General features: G+C 41.2%; 1 long non-coding RNA gene across 1 annotated transcript; it reads right to left on the minus strand.

Moving 5' to 3' along the window:
* Positions 1 to 237: 237 nt before the first annotated feature.
* LOC148145947 (uncharacterized) lies at positions 238 to 6,029 on the minus strand. Its single transcript, XR_015760995.1, has 3 exons — positions 5,925 to 6,029; positions 1,997 to 2,113; positions 238 to 1,168 (listed from the first exon to the last, which is right to left on the minus strand). It is a non-coding gene; the product is annotated as an uncharacterized LOC148145947 (long non-coding RNA).
* Between the last annotated feature and the right edge of the window lie 2,559 nt (positions 6,030 to 8,588).

The raw sequence follows: 8,588 nt of genomic DNA on the forward strand, positions 1-8,588 counted from the left end.
TGTCCTGGCAAGACTGACATGTGACTGACACAAAACATCTGTTCAAAGCCAAAACTGACTTCATTTCTTTGTTAAAAACAAAAGGGCAAGGAACATGCTGGTCTGATATGGCACTTGTCATATAGCAGACATCATCTCCTCTGCTGGTGTGCCAACCATTAAACTGAGAAAGTCACAGTTATGATTTTGTCTGTGTGAGAGTGTACAAAAGATGATTGTTAAGTCTCAACCCTTTTGCATCGCTCATCAGTTTTATTTCCATTGAAGTCAAGCAAAATACAATAGTCTGCTGGAAACCTGAAGCACGAAGAGGTGACAAACAATATAATATTAAACTCAAATAAAAGCGAACGAATGCAGATACTGGACATCAGAAATGAAAACTAGAAGTGTTGGAGAAACTCATAGGATGGAAGATTCTTGGGGATGTGCAGGAATGCAGAGTTGAAGTTAAAATTAGATCAGTCGTGACGTTGTTGAATAGATGAACATGTTCAAAGGGCCAACTGGCCTCCTCTTGTTCCTCGTTCATGGGGAACTCAACAGGTCTGGCAACACTTGGGGAGGGAGAAGCAGAGTTAACATTTCAAGTCCAATGATTCTTCTTCAAACATTTTCACTTTGCTCTCCACAGATGCTGCCAGATCTGCTGCATTTCTCCAGCACTTGTTGCGTGCATTTTTGGGATCAGTTAGCACAGTTGGCTGGACAGCTGGCTTGCAGTGTAAAATGACATCAATTCAATTCATTTTGTGGACTCAATCCCTGTACCAGCTGAGGTCACCTTGAAGGTTGTACTTTCTCAACCGTGCCTCTTCTCTGAGACATGGGACCCTCAGGTTAAATCGCCCAACAGTTGGCTCACCGTAATGAGAGAGCAGCCCTATGGATCTCAGGAACTATGGTGACTTTATCTTTACCTGTTAAATATTGTAGGGGAGTACGGGAACATTCTGTTCCACAGTGAGCAGTTAGGAATCAGAATGCCCTGTCTGGAAAGGTCACGATGACAGGTTTGAGAAGAACCTTCGAAAAGATATTGAAGAGGCAGCTGAAAATGATAGCGATTTATTGGAAATCCGGGATAGTGGGAATAAACTTCTACAAAGTACCAAGATAGGCACAATGAGACGGCTGGCCTCTTTCTGAACGGTGTGGTTCTAATATTCTGTGAAATAAAAGTCAGAAGAGATTTAAAGTAAATGGAGAAAGTGAGGTCTGCAGATGCTGGAGATCAAAGTTGAAACTTTATTGCTGGAACAGCACAGCAGGTCAGGCAGCATCCAGGGAACAGGAGATTCGACGTTTCGGGCACAGGCCCTTCTTCAGGAAGAAGGGCCTGTGCCCGAAACGTCGAATCTCCTGTTCCCTGGATGCTGCCTGACCTGCTGTGCTGTTCCAGCAATAAAGTTTCAACTTTAAAGTAAATGGCCAATGCACTGTTACTTTAGCGTAATCATGCTAAGCTCATTATGAAACCTAATTTTCACTGCTTCTCAAGAATCTTTTGTGTCCTTTAATAATGTGGCATTTTAGTAGAATGACATCTCATCAAGCTGACTATGATTTTATAATGCTGCTTTTGGTGCTATTAGTTACTGAATGCAAATTGCTTCCTTGTCAGAATTAAATCAACAGCAAAAAGTTAATTGGACATACCATTCGCAAACTGGACTTAAACATTGAGGTCCTCAGTTTAAAAAAAGATCAGAGGAATGGGAGATAAACACTACCTTCTCTCACTGCAATAGACTTTTAAACTGGCAATTACATCTAATGTCGAAACTCCTATATACTAAATAAAGTGTAAGGTTTCCTTTTGAAACTGTACATATTAAATTAGACATAGATGCCTTCACTCCCATTCTTTACTGCACCTGTTCAGAATTTATCAAAAACAGACCATAAATTCACTGCATTCCAAATAACAAGGCTTCTGAAAATAGACGATTAGATCAAAGGAAAAAAAAGAGAAAAGCAAGCCAGAAATACATACAAAACATCCTTTGTGTTGGCACAAATCTTTTGACAAATGATTCCCTTCTGGCATTTCATGAAGGTGAAGTTTTGGCATGTTCTTATCACAACTGAAGATGTTGGCATTCACTTGAATCTATTTTCAAATGAGACACATATTTAATAACAAGCTATGTGCACTAGAATTAAATATTATGGCAATTTAAAAAATACATCTGACTTGCCATTTTATTGTGGAATTATTTCAAAGCTATTTCACTAATGCAAATGAGAGATTTGATTGCAATGACCATAATATTTCAACTGGGATAATGACTTTGACTTTATTGCCCTCCAAGAGTATATCCATTTTAAACAGACCTCATTAAATACATGAGATTTTGTGCTTTGGGGTTGTCCACCAACAAATATTAACAAGCACTTAACAGTATTTTCAATGATTTACTGGATCGCTTGGAGCTATTATCATGGACTCGATTTTGATGAGAGAAAATTAGAGTGTGACTGTTCACAGGCTGATCAGCTGTGAACCTGGAGAAATACAACACAATCCCCCAGCTTTTTGCCATACTTTACACAGTGCACTGACTCCATGTCAGGGCCCAGTTTTGCAGTGCTCATTCTTTTGATGAAACACATTTCTTTTTAAACTTAATGAAGGGCAATGAAGAACAGATCAACCATGATCTCCGTTAAATGACAGAGCAGGCTCAAAGGGCTGAATGGCCTACTCCTGCTCCTATCTTTTATGGTCTTATATCAACAAACTTGTTAAGAGCTGACCACCAAGCTTCTCAGTCTATCGCAGTGGCATCATATCTCATTGGCCGGCAGCTTCTGGGTCCGAAAGACTATCCATCAATTCCTTCTTTTCAGGTGACCCAATGTAAGAAGGTTAACTGTCTGTTTTACTTCTCATGGGGTGAGCATTGTGGGGAGAGGGAATTCAGGGAGTCAGATGCTTCAAAGGCCAATTCCTTAGCCCTATTGGTGCCCCAGAATCCCCCCAAAGCTGGTAGGCAGGTGACCTTGGTTCCCCTGTCGGGAGCTGAAAATGTGTTGCTGGAAAAGCGCAGCAGGTCAGGCAGCATCCAAGGAGCAGGAGAATCGATGTTTCGGGCATGAGCCCTTCTTCAGGAATCTTTCACGTTTCAACTAAATCACCTCTTATTTATCTAAGCTCCTGACGCTATTCGTCCAATTTACTCAACCTCTCATTGAAGCACAATCCTCTTATCCCAGGAATCAATTTCTTGCTGGACTGACTCTGTTGCAAGGATATACTTAAACATGGAGAACAAAACTGCACACACTACTCTAGGTGTGGTCTCACTAAAGCGCTCTATAATTATAGCTAGACTTCCTTATTAGAACATAGAAAAGTACAGCACAGAACAGGCCCTTCAGCCCACGATGTTGTGCTGAGGTTTAATCCTAATGTGAAATAAAATAACCTAACCTCCGCACCTCTCAACTCACTGATGTCCATGTGAATGTCCAGCAGTCGCTTAAATGTCCCCAATGACTCTGTTTCCAACACCACCGCTGGCAACGCACTCCACGCATTCACAACTCTCTGTGTAAAGAACCTATCTCTGCTGTCCCCTTTATACCTTTCTCCTAATATCTTAAAACTATGACCCCTCGTGCCAGTCAAACCTGCCCTGGGGAAAGGTCTCTGGCTATTGACTCTATCCATGCCTCTCATTACCTTGTATACCTCGATCAGATCACCTCTCTTCCTTCTTCTCTCCAGAGAGAAAAATCAGAGTTTATCCAACCTGTCTTCATAATGCAAGCCCTCCAGTCCAGGCACCATCCTGGCAAACCTTCTTTGCACCCTCTCCAAAGCCTGTATCTTTCCTATAGTAGGGCGACCAGAGCTGGTCATAATATTCCAAGTGTGGTCTCACCAGGGACTTGCAGAGCTGTAGCAAAACCTTACGGCTCTTAAACTCGATTTCTCTGTTAATGAAAGCCAAAATACCATATGCTTTCTTAACAACCCTATCCACTAGGGTGGCAAATTTCAGGGATCTAAGGGAACCAAGTGTTCCTCCATACTGCCAAGAATTCTGTCCTTAATCCTATATTCAGCATTTGAGATCGACCTTCCAAAATGCATCACTGCGCATTTATCCAGGTTGAACTCCATCTGCCATTTCTCAGCCCAGCTCTGCATCCTGTCTATGTCACGCTGCAGCCTGCAATAGCCCTCGATACTATCAACCTCCAACCTTTGTGTCATCAGCAAATTTACTAACCTACCCCTCAAAATCCTCATCCAAGTCATTTATAAAAACTATAAAGAGCAGAGGGCCAAGAGCAGAGCCCTGTGGGACACCACTCAACACTGACCTCCAGGCAGAATACTTTCCATCTACAACCACTCTCTGCCTTCTGTCAGCCAGCCAATTCTGAACCAGATAGCCAAATCCCCCTGTATCCCACATTTCCTGACTTTATAAATGAGCCTACCATGGTGAACCTTATCAAATGTCTTGCTGAAGTCCATATACAACACATCCACTGCTTGATCTTCATCGATCTGTCTTGTCACCTCCTCAAATAACTCAATTGGATTTGTGAGGCATGACCTGCCCCTCACAAAACTATGCTGACTGCCTTTAATCACATTATGCTTTTCCAAATAGGCATAAATCCTATCCCTCAGAATTCTTTCCAAAACCATGCTGACCACAGACGCAAGACTGACTTGTCTGTAATTGCCAGGGATTTCCCTATTACCCATTTTGAAAAGAGAAACAACATTCACCTCCTTCCAATCCTCCAGTACGACTCCTGTGGAGAGTGAGGAAGCAAAGATCTTCGCCGGTGGCTTAGGAACCTCCTTTCTCACTTCCCAGAGCAACCTAGGATAAATCTGGTCTGGCCCTGGGGACTTATCAATCTTAATGCTTGCCAAGACTTTCAACACATCAACTTCATCAATCTTGATTCTTATTCACCAATCCCCTTACAATAAACCCAAGCAACCTTGGGCACTTAATGTTCAATCATCATGTGTGGGAGAGCTGTAAGGGATTAAGAAACTCAGTTTTCATGTATACAAGTTTCAAGTGACCACCTTAACCCCTGTACCTGGGCTATTAAGCTTCCTGAGCTGGAAAGGAAGAATCACGGCAACTAATTAAGATTGTGCAGCACCAAGGGAGTGAGGGACTGTTGGAGGTGCTGTCCTCTGGATGTTAAACATGGTTAATCCGAAGCCTCATTGGCTGTCTCGGGTGGACATTACTTTGAAGAGTGGCACAGTAGGTCCGTGGTTAGCACAGTTGCCTCACAGCACAAGGGACCTGGGTTCAATTTCAGCCTTAGGTAACTGTCTGTGTGGAGTTTGCATGTTCACCCAGTTTCTGTGCAGGTTTCCTCCGGATGCTCCGGTTTCCTCCCACAGTCCAAAGATGTGCAGTTTACATGGATTGGTCATGGGAAATTGCCCCATACCGTCTGGGGAAGTGTAGGTGAGTTGAGTCAACCATGCTTAGGGTGGGGTAGGTCTGCGTGGGATGCTCTTCAGAGGGTCAGTGCAGACCCGATGAACTGAATGGCTTCTATCTGCACCCTAGGAACTCGAAGACCAGGGCTGTATTCCCCAATAGCCTGATCAATACTGAACCCTCAAAAGGCTGATCCTTATACCATTGGTGTTTGTGAGATCCTATGCTCATAAACTTGCTGCCACATTCCCTACGTTACAAAAATAACCATCAGTGTTATCTTTCCAGCCCCTGAGCAGCATGGTCAAAGGTGAGAACTTTGGGAGATTACAGTGAAAACTTTACCAAACCAGGTCCCTGGTGCATTATCCCCCAAAACATTCATGAATGAACACTTAATCACACATGCAGTCTGGCTATAAGTGTTGAACATGAGTGGAGACAAGGGCCTATTCTTATTAACTTTGCAATCAGAAAGTTTCTCACCAAATTACTTGGCTGCAGTCATCAATGTAAGGGTTGATGGATGTCTGAAATCTGTAGCTATCCAGAGATAAGAAATGCCTCACCACGTTAACTCCTATTCTCCCTGGGATGTACAGAAAGAGTTTTAAAGCATGCTCACAATCTAATACTCAGAGGAATTCTTTCTCTGGGTGTCATTTGTCAAATGATGTTCCCCTCTAAATACACTGACAATCTGAAAATTGCAATAGATTGAGAATAACAAATTTCTGTGCATCAAAAGAAAAATAGGAGTTTATATAGAACCTTTCATGTACCCAGGAAATCCCAAAGTGTATGACAGACAAATTAAGTACATTGGAAATGGAACCACAGTTGTAACATGGGATGCCAGGAGCCAATTTGCACTCAGCAAGGTACCATCAATAACAATGTGATAGTAACTGAAAAATTTGTTTCAGAGTTATTGGTTAATAGATGAAGATTGACCAGCAATCAGGGATAACCTTCCTACTCCAGCTGTTAGTTGAAGTAGTCTTTTATGCCAATGTGAGAGGTTTAACTTCTTATCTGAAAACTGACATCTCCAATAGTGCAGCACTCCCTCAGTAGTGCATTGGAGATCCCAGACTAGATTTTCTTCATGAGTGCCTGGAGTAGGATTTGAATCCATGACCAGAGGCTGACAAATATATTCATTGAGATTTTGCAAGTAAAGGATATCCCACCCCATTCCCCACCGCCCCCAACTCATCTGTAAAAAGGTTGTGTTATTCTTTTGAATTTAAGTATTTATATAAATCAAACAAAAGACAAGAGTGAACACTAAAAGGTGAGTAATGAACCTTACATGAAAATTACTGTACAAAAGAATTACAGAAATGCCAGCATGAAACAGGTCACATTCGTTTTGTTATGGAATTCAGTTTAAGTCTAACTAAATGTCAAGAGAATAATACAACTGAAACGTTGAAGTAGATGTCAGATTTGTTTTTGTTGCTATGAAAGATTGCTGTAAGGTTTCTCAGGGAGAAAAATATTCAGTGAGTAGAGATTACTATACTGCTGAAAGAAATTCTCCATTAGAGGCTATGCTGAGACTCCCTAGAGTTTCTGCTCATCGTTGTCAACAAATATCTGCTGCAAACTCATTGTTCAAGGATGGATATTGCTTTAGACTTATCATTACTCAGATAGCCTGAGGAAACGTTGAGGTGTTTTTAAAGGTTTTCTTATGTTATTACCCATATTGCACAGCTTAAACTATTGGCTGCAGTGAAATTGTATTGCACAATGCTATTCTCTGAATGTTTATTCGGATTATTTTTGTCTGCTATTTTAACAGAGATATTGATTGCTCTCATAAACACCACATAAAGGAATTCCATGTTAACATGTTAAGTTGGAAGTAAAACACAGTGGTAACAATGGTGGTGGATAGAGAAAAATTCATATAGTGGAGGGGGTAAAGATATAGGAGGAAATACAATAGAGAGTTCAGTATAGGACAGTAGAATAGAACAGAATACTCTATCCACAAAGCGCACACTCCACACACGGTCCAGCCAATGTCCATTTTACATGAAGATCAATTCTTTGTCCTCCACTGCATGTGTGTCGTGCTCTGCTTTACATCATGATCATGACAGTATATTGCGTTGAGGCTTGTTGACCAACCTATGCTTAGTGTGCAGGTCTATAGGAGCATGGTTGCTCAGTGGTTAACACAGTGCCAGTGGCTTAGGTTCAAATTTAGCCTCAAGTGACTATCTATATGAAATTTGTACATTCTTTCCATGTCTGCATGGGTTTCCATTGGGTGCTCCAGTTTCCTCCCACATTCCAAAGATGTGTAGGTTAGGTGGATTGGCCATGCTAAATTGCCCAAACTGTCCAGGTATATGTAGGCTAGGTGGCTCAGCCGTGGTAAATGTAGAAGTATTGGGACTGAGTTTGGATGGGATGCTTTCCAGACGGTCAGAATGGACTCAATGGGCCAAATGGCCTGCTTCCCCACTGTAGGGATTCTATGATAGGCACATCATAGGCACACATATTTAGGAATTGCATGCTGCACAGATATATTTTAAGGCATTCCTTTACATATGCTAAAATGTTGTTAAACTAGTTAGATTTTGGGACCATCATTGTACAAACTAGCAGCTAGATTGTCATTTCTGATATAGACATTATTTGTGCCTTGTACTGTCCCCATCTTATGACTTTAATGATCACATCCTTGAAAATTAGCAAATGGTTTATGATGTCACTCCTGCTGCACATTTGTTTTTACAGATTCTGCTGAAAGCATTCCACTTCTGCAAATAACAATATGTAATGAAAATGAAGACATTTGTTAAGCCACAGCAGAGGTTTATGACTTACCCACAGTTTAGTTGAATATTCAGTATGCTGGTTGCCATATTTCTAACAGCTAACTAGTTACATTGGAACAATCAAATATATTAATGCAAATATATCTTCCAACTTCCTGATCATCTTTGGATTTCTAGTCATCAATAATATTTATTACTTCCTTCGTTGTTAATACACCACAAGGTTAATAGGTCAATTCATTGTTCGAACAATCATTTCAGCAAACAAAAGCCTACGTCACTTGATATAGGAGGGTTCCTACATATAATCTAGTCTCTGTTGATGTTTATGTTATTCTTGTATATATCA

The sequence above is a fragment of the Chiloscyllium plagiosum genome, unplaced genomic scaffold, assembly GCF_037043375.1.
Source record: "Chiloscyllium plagiosum isolate Xiang-an unplaced genomic scaffold, Cpla_swu_hap1 HiC_scaffold_22, whole genome shotgun sequence".
NCBI classification, from domain to species: Eukaryota; Metazoa; Chordata; class Chondrichthyes; order Orectolobiformes; family Hemiscylliidae; genus Chiloscyllium; species Chiloscyllium plagiosum.